Source organism: Dromaius novaehollandiae, chromosome 10 (genome assembly GCF_036370855.1).
Source record: "Dromaius novaehollandiae isolate bDroNov1 chromosome 10, bDroNov1.hap1, whole genome shotgun sequence".
Classification (NCBI taxonomy): Eukaryota; Metazoa; Chordata; class Aves; order Casuariiformes; family Dromaiidae; genus Dromaius; species Dromaius novaehollandiae.
Window position 1 is genome coordinate 2,546,363 of NC_088107.1, and position 22,168 is coordinate 2,568,530.

At 53.3% G+C, this 22,168-nt stretch overlaps 1 long non-coding RNA gene across 1 annotated transcript in view; it reads right to left on the reverse strand.

Annotated features, from left to right (window-relative positions):
• Nucleotides 1-22,168, reverse strand: part of LOC135329416 (uncharacterized) — a 177,566-nt gene that overhangs the window by 2,884 nt on the left and 152,514 nt on the right. The gene's annotated exons all lie outside the window — the stretch shown is intronic.

The window sequence follows — 22,168 nt, forward strand, 5'->3', positions numbered from 1 at the left end:
CCCTGCTTTGCTTGCTTTCATTTTTCCAGGAAAACAAGCTCGAGACATCCCAGTTAAGCCCCGGTGCAATCCAAGGAAAGCACAAGCATCTCACGTTTTGCAGGACAGAGACTGGGTTCATGCAGAGCTAACACCAGTCCTCACCGCAGAGAAAGGTGGGTTTTCCCCTGAGCAAAGGCTGCATTTCCATCTCTCCTCCTTGCTCTTGCTTCCCTATGCCTACTCTTCCTTGTTTTTTCCTCCCTCTCTCTTTTCTCTTTTTTCCCCACTAGGAAGAACATTTCTTTGTGTTGCAAAAACCTGCAGCACTGCTGAGTGCATATCTGTGGGCAGAAGAAGGAAAACAAGAGCGACTCCGATCTGCAGCCAGCACGGAGCCGGGACTGCGGCCCGGGGCCTGGCTGGCCCCTCCCGGCACCAGCTCGGCACGGGATGCTCCCAGCACACGGCTGCCCCGCTGCCTCGTGGCGTCATTTCCCAGTTCAGCCGGAGGGGAACAGTCACCCACTTTCTCCTTCCGAGCAATGCGAAGCGACCAGAAATGCAGCCTCTTTACGTAGTCGCACTATTATATATTCCAGGCAGTGCGAAGTGAAAAAATACATTTTGGGGGGTGTCTCCAAAGGTACATCCTACGCACAGGGAGACCCTCGCCCCACTGCAAAGGCGACGGCTTCACCGCCGGCCTTCAGTCTTTTGCTTCCAACTTCAGCTGGGGCAAAGGACCCTGGAGCAGCAGGAGCTGCAGGGCACCGCTTCCCCCCACGCCCCATCCATGGAGCAGAGAACAGCAGCAAATATCACAGCCCTGAGTACAGACCCCTTCCACAATTTCAGTCTGTGCCTCTAATGTCTCCTGTATAGTAATCTGAAATTCTTCCGAGGAGAGAACAACCCTAAGGGAGCCCTTGGCTCTTCTGTCAGTCCTAGGACACTCAGGGAAACGTGAAGCACAAGCAGGATCTTATCCTGCCTTTTCCAGGGGTGCTGAAATCCTGGCTGAGAAGCCCCTTCTCTCTGGGCAGGTGCAAGCAGCCAGCCTCAAAATCCAGCGCAAGCTCACCAGAGCAGAGCTTCCTGCAAGCTGAAGAGGACAAATCGCTCCATGAAGTGTGCCGAGGACATCCAGCGTTACGCAGGAGATGATCAGCGAGAGACACCCGAGCATCACCGGTCCTCAGCCGTGCCGGCTTCTGCCAGGCCGCCGGCGCATCGCTGAGCTTTAGGCGTTGGGCAGCTCCAACGGGACAGGCACAAACCAGCCGGGGAAGAGGGAGAAGCCACCTGACATGAACTGAACCCAAGCCAAATTTTTTCTGCGGTTCAACAGATTTTGTGTCAATGACTTCTATGCATCCTCCAGAAGCCAGTCCATCTCCTGATCGCAGGCAGGGCCGGGAATGTGACTGCTGCCATCTCCCAAGCGAGCCCATCCTCTGGCTGGCTGGGCAGAGTCACAGAATTGGGTAAATTCCAGTTTATTGGCCAAGACTGCAACTCCAGCTGCCTAACCAAACCAACCTACCAAAGCCTCTGCAACTTCTCTGCTACCACCTCCGCATGCTCTTCTTCTCGACCACATGCAAGCACCATTAACTTACCTTCACTGTATTCTTACAACACTCCAGGGAGGCAGTGAATTACTATTAACTTCCTTTTTTATTCATCTAGAGGGCTTGTAGCAGGAAGGACCCACAGAGGCGTGCTGGTACCCAGCTCTCACAGGGTCCCGTGGGAGGCAGAGAGCTAATTACCGCTGCTCGTCCGGGGAAAAGAGATTTGCCCGAGGTAGCAGTGAGAGTCTGGGCCCATAAAGGAACAGAGCTCACGTGAGAGTCCAGAACGGAAAAGCTTCTCCACCTAAGGAGCAGCGTGCTGGGACGTGGCAGCTGTCCTGGTTCTCCACCCGCTCCCACCTCTGGGGAAGAGCCAAAGCCCGGCTTAGTGAAGATGCTCGCAGCTCGCTTGTATGCACCCCGGCTGGGGAGTCCCTGCCCTAAACCGCTCCTTTCTTTCCCATTTTCCCCTACCTGAGCGTAATGAATCCGTATTGCCAACCGATAGGAACTGCTGGTTGCTCAGAAGATCGCGAATGGCCCACCAAACACCACGTCCAGGTGGCCGGTTTGGCGGGACGGCCAGCCCACGCCAGCACCAGCGGCGGGTCTCGCTGGTTGGAGGCTCAGTGAGATGGTGCCAACGGTCCCAGTCTGGCGCCTGCTGTCAGCGTCCGGGACAGGCCGACCGGCTCGCAGGGACAGGGCCGTCCCCTGGGGCTGCTCCCCAGCTGTGCAGCTCCACGGTCCGTCTCAGAAGAGCACGAGTTCCCAAACTGCTGTACGACACAACGAGCGCTGGGGGAGCGACTTCGAAAATACCGACTGTACCTTCTTCCCAGAGAGGCCGGAGAAGCGTAGGCCACTGCTCCTCCGGACATGGGTTTCTAAGGACTTCTTGGGGTTGGAAAGCAAACCTGTAACCCCCAATAGCAGCAGGATCTTGTCACCCTTCCTCTGTTTCCCATACTCAATAGATGGCAGCAGGACGTCGCTCTCCTGAGTGCCAGCCCAGCGCAGGAGTGGATGGCGGCATCGTTAGTGCTCTGGACTCTGGAAGGAACCTGCTGACCTGGGGGAAGATCTACCTGCCATCAAACCTGTTAGTGTCTTTCCTGATACCACTGAGAGCTGTTTGCAATGTCCTTTTGAACCTAGAGTCTGAAAAAAGGAGGTATGTGGGTGGAGAGGACGAGGACGTTGACTCTTGAGCCCTAGTGCAGCAGGACACGCTGCCTCTTGATCAGCTGGGAGCGACCAACCAGCCTTCACTAGATCGGGCGGCTCTGCAGCAGCGAGCAGCAACCAGGACTCGCACCAGGAGACACTGCTACAGGCTGGAGAGGTGGATGGGGAAGAGAAATCACCTTCAGCCTTGCTGGCCGGGACCCCAAGGCGCTGCAGAGCGAACTGGATGTGCTCCGGCATGGAGCAGCGAGGAAGAGCGCGGCATCTGCTCCCCCAACGCAGCGGCCGGTCGTGGCTTTCCGGTGGGCTTAGGGACAGTAGTTTCCTCCCTGCACTTTCCTCCAGGGCTGTGCCGCTCTCTGCCGTGCTTCCCCGGGGGAAGACGTCGGTCCGGCCGGCTGCCTGCATGGGAGCACTTTGGGGGTCCCCAGCCCCACGGAAATTCACGGCGTGTGCCTCGGCCTCGGTCGTCACTTCCCCGCGCGCGGGCGGAGCAGCCGGGCTGGCCGGGACGTCCCTCTGTCCCGTTCTGGCTGCAGGAGTCGAGCAATATCACACGAACCAGATGCTCTGTTCAAATAGGAAGGGAATTACCCCCCCCGCCCCGCGTCCACCAGAGGACACATCTAAAAACCACACCACCCATAACAAACACGCAGCAGTTTGTCCTTTTTATCAGCATTTATTCAGCAGCCGGTGGAGACGGGCTGCCTCTCTGGAGCCTTTTCCAGGCAGATAACACCCCGCTCCGAAACGGCCCTTTCCTGGGGTTGGGCTTGACTTCTGCGAACCGTCGCGAGCTGGGAAGGGTCTGTGCTGGCAAGGAAAACGGTCCCGCGCTGCAGGCAGCCACCACGTCGGTCTACCAACGACCGGGCTAACGTGCCAAACCCCAGTGATGATTATTTTCAATCTACCCCTATCCCTGTTTACCCATACGATTTGCAAACACCGACCTGGAAGTTCCCAGGGGGCGGGATCAGAGGAGGATTATTCCCGCTGGAGCGGGGCCAGAGCGCGAGGGATTATAGAGCCACGTCGAAAATGGCTTTCGACCAGGCACGCTCTGCCGCAGCGGGCGCGCGATGCTCTCCCGGCGCAGCCGCCCGGGAGGAGGAGGAAGCACCGGCTGACGAAGGCATCAAAGCCGATCTGAGGAAGGTCAGATATAAACGGCAACCTGTCCGTTTATGCAATAGTTTGCTCTTCTATTTACGATGGTATTTTCTGGGAAGAGCTGGTCAGAGCCAACTCGGGCAGGCTTGTAAAAAGATAATTCTTCTCCCTTAGAAAGCAGGGAGACGGGCAGCCCGGGCCGCTGGCTCGTCTCCCCGCCCGGGAGCTGCCGCCCGGGGCAATTTGCTGCGCTGCAGCGGCTCTTCGCCTGGCGTCTGGTGCCCCTCGGTAAGGAGCCGCTTACCGCGGCTTTGGTAAATAGTTTCTGCAGCGACGCAGCAGCGTCTTGAAGAGCAGCACTGTTATTTCGTAGCCGTCTCCAATAATAACTCGGAGAGAGCAGCCACAAGACGCATTAGCGAGAAGCTGCTGCCGCTGACCAAACCGTCAGAGAGGCAGGAGCAGGAGTGGGCAGAGAACAGAAATAGAGACTGAGTCACCGGCCGGAGAGGCTGGAGGCAGCGAGGGCCGAACGGGCTGGCCTCGACAGCCGGCCGGGCTGGGGGCTGTTGGACCCGCAGGCACCGTTCGGGCCCTTCCCCAAATTTCTTGCAACCTCAGAATGGAAATTGTTAGGGAAAAAGAGACTCCTGTCTCCTCGGCTTTGCAACGGGACCAAAGGTAGCCAGAGGCAGTCGTTACCAAAACTGCATTTATTTTTTTTTTTTCTGTTGTTTTGGGTAACTGCTGCTGGCAGGCAGCGGGATCGCCAGGGCTTGCCGATGCACATGGATGCAAAGACAGAAAGCAGCATTAGGGAGGAGGCGCTGAGCCTGGAGTCATCGGCTCTCTGATTGAGAGCAAATCGCCCTTAAATGCGCCCCAGGCCACCCAGCTGCACCCCTGCACGCGGCAGCAGCACCGCTGCTTCTTCTCCGACATCCAGTAATTAGAAAAAAACCAAAGTGGTGCAGGCGCGGTCGCGTGCAGCATCGATGTCCCCGCGCCTCGAATGATGCTGAGAAACCGTCGCCTGCATCTATGAAACTAAACACTTCCACGAGCGTTTTGGTGCCAAAAGCCTCGAGCAGCCAAGCGCTCGGCGGGGGTAAGCTGGCTGCGCTCCTATCACCTCCACGAGGCAGGTCCCGGCCAAAATCTGACCATTTATTTACACTCCCCGTTCCTTTCCGGGCGATCACCCGGGAACCTGCCCAACGACACGGCCCAACCCTGCAAACCGGCTCCGACTCCCCTGCCCGGCGTCCAGCCTGGCCGCGATCCCGCGCGTGCCGGCATCGGCGTGCTCACGGTACGGATGCAGCACGTGCCGGACTGAGCCGGCATCAGCCATCCCACCACGAGCCGTTACCATCACCAGACACCCCGCAACCGGTCCTCTCGGAGCCGTAAAGCAAGGGTGGCACTTCTATTACCTGAGGTTTCCTCCTTTTTTTTTCCCCTTCTTTTTTATGGCCCTGTTCACGAACGCCGAGAGCCAGGGGAATTATTTGTTACTTACATTAAAGCAAGAAGCCGGCAGACCGCAGCACTACAACCTCTCCCCGTATCGTTATTTCCTTCTTCTGGATTTCCACGAACCTCCCGATTACACCCCGGCTAATGCAGACGTCCTTACAGCGCTCCGAGTGCTAATAACTGCTAAGCAGCACCATTAATTATTGCAATTACAGCGTGTAAAACACATTTTGATTGTATTAAAGAGAATATTTCCCTCTGTTTCCAACCAAAAAAATCCACAAATGTACTTTGTTAACACCCACTCTATTCTTGTTGGTAAAACTGTTGTTAGATTTCGGAGGCGGTTAGACGGGGCCCTTCAAAGCGCATCGTGCTGCGAGTGCGTGGCAGGTTCGCGAGCCCCGGTCTCGCCCTGGTCTCGTGGGACCAGGTGCGGCGGGATGCACCTACGGGCCCACCTACGGCTCGTCACAAAGCCGCTGCTGCGGGTACAAGCGGGGGTTGCAATCCTGCCGGTTGCGTTGCAAACGTCCCTCCGCGTCACCCGGGGCCGAGCGTCTGCGAGACATTGCTCCGCTGCAAAGAGTTAAGGTTTCACTTGTTCGGCTGTTTTTGTTTCTGTTCACATGTCAGCGCCTGTCATTTATTTAGTCAATGGGACATGTCCAAGGGCTGGAGACGGGCTGGGTTAGTCACTCCGACCGCGGGTCGCCGGTCACTGGAAAGCGCCTGAGGTCATTTCCAAAAGCGCCGCTAACAATGCGCGGGAAGCGGCGCCGGGAGACCTGCAGGAAGCGGCGCGGAGATCCAAGAGCGAGATAGGCCCTCGCGAAAGTACACGGCAAGAATGTTCCCTACGTTCTGTCAACAGCGCTTCTTCCTCGCCGAAGACTGTCTATTTTAAGGCCGAGTTCGCACCAAAAATGGAAATCGCCGCTCCACGGCTCTCAGCGGATCTCGGGTTTCTGGGGCTGCGGCAAAGCCTCCGAGCCGCGGAAGTGGACCGTCCGGCTCTGCCTCTGCCGCCGCAGCACGTCTCCGCTCCGCTCGCTTCGCCGACCGGGTAAAGCATTGGCATAAAACCCGCCCGGAGCCCCGCGTACATCCCGCACCGCCTGCACCGGCTCCGCGGGACGGCATCCCGCGCAGAAAGCCAGCCAGGCCTTTCGGGAGGGGAGACTCGGAAACGCAGCCATCGATGTCTGCTTCAGCATCCTGGTCTGCAACCGAGCCCCGTGACTGCGAATTGGGGCGAATGGGAAATTCCTCTGGCAGCAGGGGAGTCAACGCTGGCCTGAAATAAAGGAGCGGTTTTGGGTGCAGAGACGCACATTTTGCTCTTCAAGCGAAATAGCGCAGGTCATTCATACTTAACATCTAAGGTACCTCTGGGTGTTTTGGAAAACATTAATAGCAACCACATGATTGGTTTCGAGAGCTGGTTTTCCATCCAGACACACTATTGTTTTCAGATAAATACATTCCATAGAGCCTTTCTGCATCCCAGCTTTCTCCATGTGGCTTCTGTCTCGGGCGGCTGGAAATCGGGGCCCGACAACAACAGCGATGGCCCGGGGGCTAAATCCTGCCCTCCAGGGCGGGTGCAACGAAAGGCAGCAAGCGCGCTTCTGAGAGCGCGAGCGCTCATCACCGTCACACAGGAGGGCCCAAATGCCCCCGCGGTGTCTTTATGAAGCCACTCGGGGACATCATGCAGGCTGGTCCCCGCAGATTTTCCCATGCGTTGTCAAAGATTCAAATTATGGAGCAATCTGCAGCCTCTGAAGCCGTCGGTCTCGGTCCGGCGCGGCCCTGAGGCTCCGGCAGCTGGGCAAAATCAGAAGGACATTGAAAAGAGCCTGCAAACACCCAGGAGCGGCTCCCCCAGGGCAGCTCCTGCAAGACGCGCGTTACCGCTGCAGGCAGGGCCCGTGGGGCGCGGGAACCCCCGAAAGGCAGGTGCTGCAGGATGCCGAGCTGGCCCAAAGCGCCCGAAGCGGCTCCCGGGGGCAGAGCAGCCTCAGCCCGCGCCGTCCCGCGGGACCCCCGACCGCCCGCGGCAGCGGGAAGAGCCCGCTCGCGGCTGATTTACTGCTGAGGCCTCGGGCAAATCGCTTACGGGGCTTGCGGTCGCGTTTGCTCAGCTGCAGAACCTATTTCGCCGGTGATGCCTAAGTGGGAATTGCCACACTGATTTTGCTTTTAATAAATTGTGTTTCGTGAGTATCTGTGAATGATCTGTCCGCCCCTGTATAAGGCACTCGCTGTCCGCTATTTATTCCAAGTCCCGTTTGCTGGCGTGGATGTGACCCCCCCAAAACCACCGGGTTTTCCTTTCAGGAGAAGCAGCGAAGCAGCCAAGGGCTGGGAAGAGAGCGGTCACCCGCCCATGCGGCACGCCGGAGCATCGCGTAGAATAAACCGAGGCAGCGGCCGGCACAAGACGACGAGCCTTGGGCTAGCGAGCTCGGAGCGACCCTGATGCAGGAGGAACCACGCGGGCTTCGAGCTCCTTCGGGCCGAGGACAAGGAGAATCCAGCGCAGGCTTGACCCGAGCGCTCTGCACACTTCAGGCTCTGCCTGGTTATTCTTAAACTCAGTAAAACCATCAGGCTTTTCTTTTTCTTCTTCTTTTTTTTTTTTTGCATTTTAAAAGTCTTTCTAGCTTCACAAAATACATGAACGCTTAGGAAAGAATCTGTGTCCGCTTGTGTCGGTGATGACTAACGAGCAGGAATTTCGTGGCGTTCAAAGGGAGCAGAGCCGACGAGCCTTCGGCAGAATGAGTTAATTCACCTCGCAACCTACCTGGCACATGGAGCCAGATATCCCTCCCGCAGACATCCACGGCGACGGGTCTTCAGCTCCTCCACCCAGGTGAGTGGGTTTAAGTTAAAGATCCCCAATTAGCCGTCCCTAACGCGCACCAGCCCCCGGCTGCTCGCTGCCCGGTAAGATGGAGGCTGAAGAAGATTCCAAAGCATTTTCAAAACGAAACATTTTGACGCTTTGCTTTGAAATAACCTTCATTTCTAAATGACACACAATTCCATTTTTAAATGCTATGAAAGTTTGAGAGCAGCTCCAACCACGTATTCAACCAAACCAACATTTTTTTTCAACTCATCGTTCCAAGAAAAATTCCAAACCATTTGTTTTAATCAGCACTAGAAGGAACTTTCTCCCTCAAAGTTTTGCAACTGCCAATAGTCCATTTTTATCCTAGAGTTAATATTGTCCTAAAATTTCCTGGTGAAAGGCACATTGCTGTCTGTCACGAGGGCATGCGCTGAGACAGGGCAGTGAAAACAGCCAGCGATGCTCAAAGCACGGCCGGATCCCAGTGGGACGAGGCTGGTGGAGAATATCTGTATTTAGGCAGAGGAGGGGAAAGGAAGGAGCCGGACGACGGTGGGGTTTGGGGATGAAGGACATTTCTAGCGAGAACTCCCGCGGGCTCTTGCCCGAATGCTCACGGCAGCCACTCGGCTACGAACGCGTGCGAAAGCGCCCGCGCTCCCGCAGACCCTCTTGGCGCTTCTCCGAGCCCGCCGGGCTCCTCCGCTGCACCCGGACCGACGCCGGGCGCGGAGCCTCCGCCGGGACGGGGCCTCGCGCATTGTTGCCTTTTCCTGTTTTGTTTTGCGCAGAATAACTCCCCTCCGCGGAGTCGCCGAGGCTCCAGAAACAGGCTATTAATAAACCTCGCTGCTTTGCACGGGGCAAGCCAAACGCTGGCCTTAGAGGGGAAACGAAATCTGCAGTTGTGCAGAGCCTTTTCATGCCGGAGAGCCTTCCGGGCACCTACAGCGCGTACCTGCTGCCGAAACGCGGCCACCTCGACGGGGCGCCCGGAGCTGCCTCCCAGCCTGGGCCAACCTACCGGCCCCGGCGCTGGGTTGAACTGAGGTCTGCGCGTGCAGCGCAGGGTTTTTCTCAGTTGCGTGCTCTTTGGGGGCTTTCACCAGCTTCCTCTGGGTCTGCAAATAATGGTCATACCCAAGGGGATAAGGAGTGGCCTTGTGGTTACGCCACGGAGCTGCAAGTCAGGAGTGTAGGCAGGACTCTGAGCCGGTCCTTTGGTATCAGTGTTTTCTCTCCTGAGCCCATCAGGTTCTGCAGAACATAAGCTTTAGGTCTGGAGAGAAAAACAGGGCGGTTATTTGGGAGCTCAGGCTCTAATTCAAGCAGCCAAGTGGATGAAAGTGCTGCCGCACCCTGCTCTGCTCATCTACCTTCAAATCCTGGTCCGGGCACACCTGAGACAGAGCCCAGGCAGGACCAGACGCCGAGGCTGAAGGCACTTGTGGTAGGACCAAGGGTGTCCAGCAGCCGATAACACCAAGGAGTCACAGAAAGAGGCCGAAAGCTACTCTGGTAGAAGATGAAGCGATTCTGGTGTTGAGGCTGCATAAAGGTAGGTGGACATTACCATATCCAACCTACAAACAGGACTGAGCTTCCACGGAAAGGGAAAAGGAAGAAGGGAGCGGGTCAGATCCTGCTCCAAGTTACAGCTGCAGCTCTGGATTGTGCTGGAGATGCTGAAAACAGCGTCCAGCACTAACGCTGGAAGAGACGCACGCAAGAACGGCACGGACCTGTGAGACCGGAGGGAGAACCTCAGCAGAGCTCAGGTCTGTCCGGAGCCCCGAGCTGTCCAGAGCTGCCCGCGGTTGCCTCACCCACGTACGGCGACAGAGTTTTACACACCAAGGGTCGAACGCCGAGTACGCCTGCCCTTCGGGTACGAATCGCCCCAGGAACAGAGGGTTTGGGGCCTTTTCCTTTTTACAGCTTATAAAATTTAGAAACACCTTTGGTGAAATGAGAAACAGACCAAGGCAAGTGTTCGGGTCAGGCTTGCCAAAGCCATAAAGCAGCACCTGCCTGCCCTCCTCCCCACCTCCCCGAGCAGAGCTCAGCCAAAATGTCCCAAACAACCCAGTTTGCCCATGACACAAAATTATTTAAGACAGTCAAAACTAAAACAACTTGCAAGAAAAAAAAAACAACTGTGGGAAGAGACCTTTAGGCTAAGTGAGCAGGAAAAATGAAGTTTAATGTCAACTAACACGCAGTGATGCACGCAGAAGCTGACCCCGATGCTGAGCACGAGCGCCGGCTGCAAACACACACCAGCTCAGGAGGTGACCTGGGTGGGATTGTGCACTCGGGATATGGCAGCACAACGAGAAAGAGCGGTCAAGAAGGCAAGACTGGGGTATATTAGGCCAGATGATATAATTAGGGAAAGAAAAAACTAAGGTAACTTTGGGGGATGCAAACCTTCCTGCTCTCCGACTTAGCTCGCACTGACTCGGTAACAACACGAGCGATTACTGGGAAAGGAAGAGGCGCACACGGGAGAACTTCACTATGCTAGTATAAAAATATTTCTAACTTCATGTAATTCTAGACCCTTTCTCTCTACAGAGATATGACAGAACTAGAACATCTACAAAAAATGACAAGGATGGCCAGAGATTGGGGGATTATTTCTATACAAAGGGGGACTAACGAGTTTAGGACTCTTTAGCAAAGAACAGGGACAACTCTAGAGGGATAAAACAGAGATCTCTAAAATCACGAATAATGAAGACAGCAAAAAGAAAAAGGTTTTCGCCATTTCCCAAAACAAACAAGCATATGGTTCTCCATGCGATTATCTGGCAGTGGACTTAAATTGGACGGAAGGCAGCCCCTTTTGACTGACCTGTGGGACCTGCTGCCGCAGGATCTGTGGAGGACAAAAGCCAGGTCAGGTCAAGAAAGGATCAGAAGGTCCAAGAAAGCTCCGAGCTGTTCACAGAGGACAGGACCACCAGGCTCTAGGGAACACAGCATCCCGTGGTTGAGGCGATCCCGCCGGGTGCTTGTCGGAAGCGGGTGCTGCAGCCAGCCTGGAGAAGTCCCCAACGCCGGGGCCCCGTTTCATGCCCTGTTCTCCTCACGTCTGCTCCTGGGCCAGGGGAACCTTTGCCTGACACTTCAGACAAATGGCTCATTTATTCGAGGCTCTAAAGACGGTTTTGGAAGCTCAGGTATGTGTGTGCAACCTGGGGCCCGTACCCGCAGCGAAGAACTCACTCCTTCACTCTTGACACCAAATCCTAATTCACTGTCTTGGGAGACAGGAAAACAATTCTATTTTCCACAGATTTCTTCCATTCAAAATCCCTAAATACCTCCAGGCTTGGTTTTCTCCTGGTATCTCCACCAACAAGAAAGCATAAGAGCTTCATTTGGATACGATAACCGTCTCTCCACCGCATTAAGAAGCCCCATGACTTGGTGGTAGGAGACCTCTATTCTCCTCCCTGTTCTCAAACGAAATCATCGTTTGCCCAGCGATCAGGGCTGGTGCATTCACCATGACCGCTGTACTTATTTTTGGCCCTCAAAACATATCGCATCCGTATTTCAGCTGCCTGGTTCATGCAACAGCCACGCGAGCGTCCCCCCTGCCCACCGCAATGCCGGGCTTTGTCTCTTCCACCGGCCTCGTGCGAGTGATTTGTAGGAACTTGCTTTAGCACCATCAGATTAGTTGCTGTTAACATCATTTATCCTGCTGAAGTTTCTTCCCAAGCAGCAACGAAACATGCATAATCCCAGCAGATTAAAGGGAAACATGTTTCATCATCCGTCCCTCAGACTCAACCACCCCACCGAAACGCTGGCGCCCTGGGGAAAGGGCATTTGGTTTCCGAATTGCTCATAGCTCCATCGGCCTGGAGGAGCAGCCAGCGCCTGTGACAGACACAACCTGACACGTTGCAGATCTATGGGTATGTTTAATATGAATGCAGTTTTCATGGTGGTTTCCTTCAAACTGCTGCATGTGCCTCGTGCCATGTAACAGCCCAAGGTGGCTCCGTGCCCGGCCCCGACCAGCAACAGGGTCCCTTGGTGCCCCACCTTCCTCCTCTTCCTCCTCGCCTGCTTCTGCAGCCCCGCAGGGATGCTTCACATGGCCTTTTCCAGGATACGGCATTTTTCACGTTTTAACCTGATCTTCAAAGAAAACCAAAGTCCCTGTGGTCATTTGCAGCGTAGACGTGCGTGCATGGGCCCACCTTCCCCCACCAAACGGGGCTTCCAAAACCACGGGGCAGTTGCAGCCTGATTTAGCAGCGGGCTGGCAGCTCCGACGGACCACGTGCGACTGGCTCGGTGAACGCGGGCGGCCGGGGCGGCAGTGTCCGAGCACCACCGCTGGGGCAAGACTCGACCCGGAGCTCAGCTGCTGTAGGATGCCAAAGAATCGACGGGCAGGACGGAAACATTGGCAGAAAAAGCTGGATTTAGAGGCGGCACTTTCTTTGTGATAGGAAATCCAGTCACAATGCAAAAATCCAGAGGAAACCAGAGCTTCATTATTTCTGCTGCTCATGAAGAAAATCATTTTTACGACCATAATAAACAACATGCGCCGGGACAGACCGGAGCCAGCACTGCTCCGTGTTTCGAGATGACACACTGTCACCCAATTTAGATTCAAACCAAGCTTTTCACTTGCCACCAAAATAAGCATGTTATGGAGTTGCCATCCTCCCCAAACCACAGTGTTGTTTTAATGACCTTCCATTTAAGCATTAAGGAGTGAAATGTCTAATCCTGTTGAGTGTGTAAGAACGTGACTCACTCCCTCAACGCTGGGAACTACCTCCTTTTTGGCAGCCGCGCCGTATGGCAACCAGTGCAGCCTTCGACATCGCAGGGCTGGAATCTGTTAAGTGAAAATGATAAATAAATTCTAACTGCAGGTAATACGTAGCATAACATATGTGAGTGCAATAATATTATTCTAGTTGCCAAGCAACCAACAGGAGGTACAGTGAAAGAAAGAGATAAAACGTCCTGAATACAGCAACACGCTTCGGTCTCTTCACAAGAGCCTCTGCTCATGCTGGTTTTATCAGATATTGCCCAATGGTTAGCACTGAGATCTGCTCTTTGTGAATAAAAAAAAGGATGATGAATGATTTGTCATAAATCAGGGCTGGATTCAGAACCGATAGACGTCGCTGACAGTCCTGCCACTGGCCTCGCGGTGCACCGGGGTATGCGTTTAACTGCATCTGCTGTTCATGCAACCACTTGTCCGGGCACATCTGGGCACATTGCAGGATGCTACCTGGGCAATTAACGGGGTGAGCTGGCCCCTAATGGCTTTTCATAAGCAGAGCCCAAGCCACTAGGGCCTCCCTTGCAATCCTCTAAACAGCAGAGCTGCTGCCTTAGACTTCCAATTCGAAGGAATAATTGCATTATCAGGAGGAACTTGAGAGCACAGAGATCTCCCAGGAGATGTTCTGGAGCTGGCAGGATCAGGTCCTAGGCATGCATGATTCACTGAACTACACAGTGGTCTGCGTGTTTAAACTTGGCTTTCCAATTTGCTCCCGTAAACAAATGGCCCACGCTTCGCTGCACAAGCCTCCGACACGACGTCCAGAGCAAGGGTGCTGTAAGATCCGAGGAGACCGCTTCCTCCAACAGGCATGTGTCACCCAACTTATTTTCAGGTGCGAAACCAAAGCTTGACATTCGAAAGCTGCTGCTAAAATCTGGCCCAACACACGCAAAAATCCCAGCCCTTGTTGCTAAACGCTCACCCCTGGGGTACCGCGGAGAACAGCATGCCCCAGCGCAGGATCTGCGGCTACGGCAGAGTGCAGGCAGACTAATGGCCGGAGACGGCCTCCCAGCAGGCTTGCAAAAAGAGGATTTTTTTTTCCCCCTTTTTGGACACTCTTTTGGCTGCTCTCCTCTGCCTGGAGGAGACGATGCAGCAGACCCAGACAGCCATTCACTGGTAGGCGGCAGGATGTTAGAGCTAGTACCACCCATCAGCCCCCCCAAAATGATGCTCACTTCCTTTTATCTCAAGCAATGCATTGCACCTGAGCTGTACATATTAGGTAACCGCTCAGACTTAGCCCCAGCTTCACAAAACTTGTCAAATTGACAAGCTAAAAGAAAATCAGAAAGCAGCTCAATGTGCAATCTCACAGTAGTCTCACTGCATAATTACTGGCATACAGTTACTCTACGGAAAATACAATACAAACAAATAAAGAGACATTTAAAAAAGCAACAGAGGAAGAAAAGAACACAGCAAGAGAAGAGCAGAACAAGCACCAAATAAATGCAGTGCAATGATCCTAGGTATGTTATTTACTGAGTGGAATATTTGCTGTAAATGCCACTTTTTTTTCTGTTTGCAGATCCATTCAGCTAAACTGAATTTCACCTTTAGTGCTGGTAATGCCTGACTATGCGGCTTGTCCGAATTTCCGCCCGAGGGGCCTTCGCCGGCTCCTCCCTGGCGGCACAGCGTCGGCCGGGCAGGTTGGCTGAGCCCTGCCGGGTGACGGCGGCCGGCATCCGCCGTGGAGGCCTGACTCCCGGATTTCAGGCTAAGGATTTTCAGTGGGAGGCTCTTTTGTGCCGACAGTTACAAATCTTTAAGGCTCTGTCGACATTCATATCAGCCCTGGCCATCACTCAACTCCTTGCAAGCAGTGACTAACACGAGCCCACACGTAGCCCGGCTCGAGCACGCCGCGGCGCTCGGCAGGCCCTCGGAGAACGGCTCCGCGAGCCGTGCTGCGCCGCGCTTGGCTGCAGAGGTGTCCATTTGTGGTCAACAGCCCATTGCGCTGCAGGGAAGCACGCCCACGCTAGCCCTGACTTAGGTAACTCCTGGTCTAGCCTCCGGACGGGCTGCAACACCTACCCGAGCGCTTGGCACACACCGGGACTGGTAGCCAGCGCTGAAGTCCCCTCTGCCACAAAATCACTGCTGGGGCACCCCAAGCTGAAAGCACTGGAGAAACCTCGGGTCAGCGTACACATGCTCCCGTCACACCTCCAATGGCTCTGGCAGAGCTTATGAGTCACCAGGAAAAGATTAGAGGAAAGTTCCCTTCTGTTTTAATGAATGAATAAGCTGGAAGATTTTTCTAGGGTGTGTAAAAAGATAAGGCTTAAGGAGGAAATACAAAGTCTATCTAACTTTCAGGTCTACCTAGCGCTTCCAGCACATTCCTAGAAACAGCCGGCATTTGATGATATAATAAATAGGTCTCTTCAAAACATTTTATGGACTGTCTAACCGGAACTAGCGTATCTGAGATTCTAACTGACATAAATTTCACATTGGAGGGTTTGCAGGTCTTAGAAGGCACTCATGTACCATGCAAGTCAGAAGGGCCACATGGAAGAGCTCTTAGAAGGACTATTCACTGCATACCAAAAGGAAGTGATGAAATTAGTGGTGGAAGAAACTTTCTGGAAGTGGAAGAAACTAGATCACTGGAAATCTGCAGAGACATCTATGGCACCAGGAGCATCTACCTCCATTGGCTCAATGTTCCACATAAAAGGCAGAGAGAGCCTGTGACCCGTATTCCGGCTCCCAAGCAGTAGCAAAACCCAGAAATGACCCCATATGTTCAGCTAGTTGAGAGGCTGAGATGCTGAGATAGCTGATTTCCCTGGCTCACATCCCCAAAGACTTGGATGTTACATGGGTGAAATGCATCTGGAAGAGCATCTCTTTGGATCTGTCACAATAGGTTTGTGGACCAAACCCTACCATTGATACCCAAAATCTCAATTAAGCAAGGAACTGCTCCACGCACCCACTCTCAGCATATGCTGACACACGAAGTACAGAGAATGAACTGACACAACATGCAGCCTGGAGACTTCATCGTGGAAGGGCTGAAGCCATCTTCACTATGGCCTGCAGTGGCCCTCCAGAGCTCCGACCATCAGCGATTGGAGGCTGCTTACTTGCAAGGGGCAGAGCTGGCACCACTTTGCAAATAGGGACCCTGTCAACGCGTTCTTGGAGCAACCTCATGGAGCCTAAGCAGATCATTTTTTTCTATTTTTGCTGCTAAGGCGAGCTGCGGGTCTGCAGGGAGTTATCGGGCCGGGTGTGCCCCGGCATTCCAGCCTCCTTCCCCAGCTCCCGCAGGAATGCACGGGCTGCGCAGCGCCTGGAGGGCCCTCACCATCCGGGGGTACTGCTTTTTCTGTTGGCATCGTATCTAGTCTTGTTCAAGAGAAAGCTAAATCCTGGGCAGATAACAGCGAGCCGCGTGTGGCTGCGACAGGATCTCTTACGCTGAACTTTTGGACTCCTTACAGTATGAAACTATATATTATCCTCTCCCTGGCTCCGTGAGATGTCTGTGAAAGATGCAGCCAGGAATACTCAAGTTCACCCACTGGGGAAACATTGTGTTACGTGAAGATTGCAGCTTTCTCCCCTTATCTGCAGCCCAGTTGATGAAGGGCCTGGCGTCAGTCTGGCAACTCTGATGGCTCCCATTTAGCACCAGCGAGAGCTGCCTATCAGCAGAGAGCCGGGGCAGATAGCAGACGGGACTATCTAATCACATACCTTTTGCATTAGTGCTGCCATATATTCCTTCCATTTACAATCAGGAGACTGGACCGCACTGAATTTTCACAGGAATGAACTGTCAACAACCCCATCCTTCCCAAGGCCTAAAAATGGGTGCTTTATCAGAGGCCAGTAGACTTCTTTTCTTAGACTTCCAGGCAATGGCCGGAGCAGACTTGGAGCCCCCACGAGCGAGACATGAAGGAGACCTTTTCGAGATAACAGCAGTTCACTTGGCTCTCTCGAGAATGCCTCATGGCTGTTCCTTTTCAAAGCCGAAGCAAGGAAACCAGCTCAATTAGAGCATATCAAGAAACTTTGTGTCTCCTGGTTTGTTTACCTTTTATCAGCGCTCTGAATACGCTTTCCTGCTTTTCCAAGAGGAGTAGGAGGGCTAAGCTTTGCAAGATCGCACTAGAAAAAGAAAATAAATAAGAGGCAGCTTTTTAAAGCAACCAATTAGAGTTTAATAAAAGGACAGCGAGCGACTGCTACCAGCTTTTTGCTAGCTCGATGTTTCCCTGCCTTTTAGTGCATTTGTTGGGCTGCTTGATTAAATTTCATTTCAATTTTGCAGAATTATATAGTTTTGTTTAACACACAATGTCAACCTATAATCTCTCAGGTTTGTGTTTAAATAGCCAGCGTAACCACTAGTTTCTCCTGAACCAAGCGCCCATTAGAACTTGCCCTAAATAAAGGGCTGGTAAAACATCCTCCGTAAGGCTGGCGTCTCACACCACTTTTCAAAGCCAAGCCCTGACCCTGCAGCAGCCTCAAAATCATCACATCTTGGAGCCTACGTTATGCCATTACTTGCAGGCATAATTAACAATGGCCAAATTTCAAAGAAGTTCCAAATTCGATTTCTTTTGGGTCCAGCAGATACGTTTTGGATGACTGGATAGGGCCGAATCCTGCCTGCCGCAGCAGCCTGCAGGTCTGGTCACCGCGGGAGAATCGGATTTGCAGCCTTCACATGACTGAACCCTCCAAGCTGGATCAGATGATCAAATCCTCCTGACCGGAGCTCTGGACACGCCACCATCTTAAACTCTCCTGCACATAAAAGTTTCCCTTTGGAGGCTGCCTGGTCTGGCCGGGTTGTGTGCAAAGGCTCCAGGTCCTCCGGCACCCCTCCTTCGGCAGCCCGGCTGGAAACGCTGCCAGAAGCCTGCACGGCCGCAGCGCGTCTGGCTTCCTGCTGCTCCGGCTGAGCAGAGGGAAGGGAAAATAACAGCAGAAGGAGGAGAGGAATTCTCCATAAAAATCTGATTTAAACCCAGTTAAAAACCTGGGTGAATTTTCAGAGGATTCTTTTGTAGTATAACAACTCTGTTTGTTTACTTGTTCATCCAAACCTGCTACGTCACAGCACCACGGATGATGAGCTGCTAAAACCTCGCGCTGTAATTTGTGCTTAGCCCAACTGCATCTTGAACTTTCCTTATTGGTTCGTGTTTGTGATGGTTTGTGAGAGGAGGAACGCAAAGAGTGGCCAGCGAAGCCCAGCTTCCAGCTGGCACGATCGGTAGCTCAGAGGGATGGGCTACGAACCATCCCCTCTCACCCCGTCCCTCCAGAAAACTCGTTTTACTCATTTCCCACCAGGAGATAAAATGCAGGTCTGCTCCCATTCCAGCGCCCTTTGGCTGGGACACAAATAGCTTTGGGAATGCTCTTATCTGTGCTTGAATGTCCTCTCAGAAAATATATCAGGCTGCAAGAGGCTGTCTTGGTACCACTAAGCCTCTTCATAAAACAAAAATGTGAGCTCAGCCCAAAATCAGATCTTTTCGAGGTGATTTGGGTTCATCTTAACTCCAATGTGGAACTCAGAGCTTGCACAGAGCAACAAATGTCCCGGTTTCATAAGAAGCCTCTTACCAGCTGTCTCCACCCAGAGAGGAACGAGCCCACGTTTTATCCGTGAGTTTTATCCCTGATTTCAGGGGGGCTTAACAGGCGGCCTCTCAGGGTTGGCCTCTTAGGTGGCCTCTTAGGTGGCCTCTTAGGTCCTGCGCGTGGCCGCAGCAAGGTGATGTGATGCTGCACCCGAAGCACAGCCCTAGCAGCGCTTTGCCAATACACTGCGATTGCGCCTGTCATCTGAGACGACTTCTTGCGGATCCTCTGTTTTAAACTTACATTATATATGGTTCCTATTAAAACCCCATCAGCTAAAAACTAGGGTTATATTAATCGCTAAAAAGAGCAACTGTTCGGAAACACGGGCAAGCTGCAGCCTAGTCTTGAACAGCTCGGGTCTGGCCCACTTTACGCAGCTCCGAACCCAGGTGCTCCATGAATTTCCTCAACCAAGAAGCACCTGACCTCATTCTCACGTTTGTGACACAATTCACAGGGTTTTAGATTTCACAACAAAAGTGTTGGCACCGCTCCTATTACCCTGCCAAAAAGTAACAAGTGATCACTAACTACTGACACATCTGCTGCCTGAGGACATTCAAACCCTGCCTGCATAAACCATCAGACACCCTTCTGAGCAAAAAAGAGTTTGGCCTTGCATATCGGTAGCAGCAAAATCCCTGCCTGCATCTTCTTCCTTTCATCCCAGCCAAACCTGCTCCCTCCGACCTTGGGGAAGGGGCTCAGGATCTGGCAGGGAGGACGGACGGCTGATCACCAGCGTTGGGCGAGCGTCTCGCCCAGCAGCGCATGCTGCCAGGCTTGCGGCAAAATGCTGACCTGGGTTTTGGAGCCTGATTTGGGCTCGTGTCCTTTGCATCAGTGAAGGTCAGGATTTCCCCTCCCGGTATCAGAGGAGATGGAGCACCTGGACCACAGCGGGGAGGGAGGATGCTGTAAAGGAGAGGCAGAGGCGGATGTGCCTCCTGCTAAGTTCCTCCTCACCCAGTCCTCTAGGGCTAGTCATGGCCTAGATGCTGCCAAAGCAAGGGAACAATTTGCTCCCTTTTTGCTTGAAAGGGAACAACTTCATCAACACGTCATTAGCGCTGTGAAGGACGGAGACACGTCCCACCACCAGACCCCACAATCCCGGGCCAAAGTGCCAAGCGTTGCCCCATGGTTCCCGGACCTTCTGCACTGTGGAGCACCAGCAGCCATCTCGCCGACCACCCCACGTCCCAGCCAGCCTCCAAAGCAAAGCAGTGGGACGGGGGTCATCTTTATGGTTGACTGCCGCTCGCAGACGAGCTGCAGACTCCTTCCCATGGCCTCCGGGGTCACCCGCGGCTGCAGTTTGGGAACCGCTGCTGCTCTGCGTGCTGCGAGGATGTATTTCCACGGCCCGGCACGCCGCGCGCTGCTGCCTTTAAAGGCTGACACATTGCAAAATGAGAACAAAATGTTTGCAGCACACTATCAAACCTCAGTGGCTTCATTTATCCCCTTAGGACTGGTGTAAATGGTCAAACAAGATAGAAGAGAACCAGGCCCACTGCCTCTTGGCCTCAAGCCCGGAGAGAAATGATCAGTGCATTTTTCCATCAGCTCTATTTACGAGTCGTCTCTCCCCAGAACTGGAGCTACCTTTGTCCTTGGACAAAGAGCCCGTCTCCAAGCGTTTCCGAGGCTAACCACCGCCGGCGATGGCCTTCTCCGGTGAGACGCGCAGTCGCTGCTCTCACCTCACCTTAGGAGATACAGGAGTGCTCCCACCTCCAGGAAGGCACGAGTCCTGCTCCGCGACGTCGCTGCCCGGCGCGATCCCCCGGCCCGCCCCAGCAACTGCATCAGCCTGAGCCCATCGCTGTTTTAAACGCCGCCGTGGGAAGCCCCGACACACAGGCCTGGCCCTTGCGGGAGAACCTCCCCGGGGAGATTTCCCACCGATTTCAAAATGGGATTTCAGCCTTAATCCCTTAAAACCTGTGGGATTTCGTTTCATTTAAAGAAACAGCACATTTTGTTCTTTCGTTTAACGAACGTGGCCAAACTTGCCTGGATCCCCCAGTCCCTGGGCTATAAAGGTAACTGGAAACAGGTATGGGTGCCGCTACCCATCTGAGATAGCAAGCGAGGTTGGTTTTGGCCGTGGCAGGTACTTCTCGCAAACCCTCACTGCACATCCCTCTGCTAGGAAGGGTGTCTCCTCGCACGCTTATGTCCCCTGCTTACGCGCTATGTGGAAGACCTTAGTTTCATTTACTTAATGCAACACATTTTTACAGGCTTTCACCCTGTCTTTGAAACTGCAGGCTGCTTTGTCCTTGGCTGTATTTCTTAGGCATTTGGTTTCCTTATCACACCATATAGTTTTCAGACAAATGAAAATCTGGGCTTGCACTTGCACAAACATTTGGACATAAAACCCTTGCTATTGCCAACTCTCGTAATTGTATCCTCATATTTGAAGTTTTTTGTAAAGCCATAGTCCTGGGAGACCTGTGAATTTACCAGAATCTCGACTTTCATTTTTTTCAGAAGTCATTTTCTAGCCTTTACAGTTACAGAGAAAACCATAGAAAACAGCAGCCCCAATAGTGCAAAAGGCATAAGGCAGAGAAGAAGAACTGTCTTGATAAGATTTAAAAGAATACGCATTTGCTTGATTTTGAAGGCAGTCTTGTGACGTGGGGTCGGCAAAGCTGGGGAGCACCACGCCGGACCCCCGCGCCAGGACCTCTTCGGGAAAGAGGGCCCAGGGCGACAGCAGCTGCCTCCAGCGGCCGGTTCTTGCCCCATGAAGTAGTTCACCATGCTCTCCAGACATCGCCATTTCCAGGCTGTTTTTCAACTTGCTAAAAAAACTAAAGATGCATTGTATGTACTGGACTGCCTTTGCCAAGACAAATAAACTCATAGATGCCTTCTTTCCAGGCATTCACAGTCGAGCGAATGCAAATATTAACCACTACATTAGACCCAAAATTCTGTGAAATAATAAAAGAATAAAATGTAATCCTGTGTCTTAAATCATGTCTGCAACGCACTCCTGTCTATCTGCTGCTTTTCATCTAAAAACACTGGTAATTAACAGATAAGTGATCAGACAGCAAGTAATAATTCCAGGAAGCAGCACGATTCCTTTCCATGAAAGACTGCCGCACTGTTTGCTTTCCCTTGCGTGATCTGGTAGCAAAAAGTACATTGCTGATGCTGGTGGAGGGGTGGGAATGAGAGACCAGTGGTTGCTCTGCTGTGGTCCGATCTCAGCTACAGGACGGGAGATACTAGCCTGCACATCCCGTGTGCAGCATACTCGATTCTCCGTCTCCCCGTGAGTGCGTTCCCTTCACTTTGAGCATGCAAGCGTCACACTGGGGTGGCCTCTAAAACGTTGAGCATAGCACTGGGACCTGCTGAGGAGAAAGCATAGGGCAGAAAAGGCAGAGGGGAGATTTTACACGGGTGTGTTGGATCCTGGGATCGAGCATCTCCGCCAGGCTTCAGCACAGCCTGCCCACCTCTGCG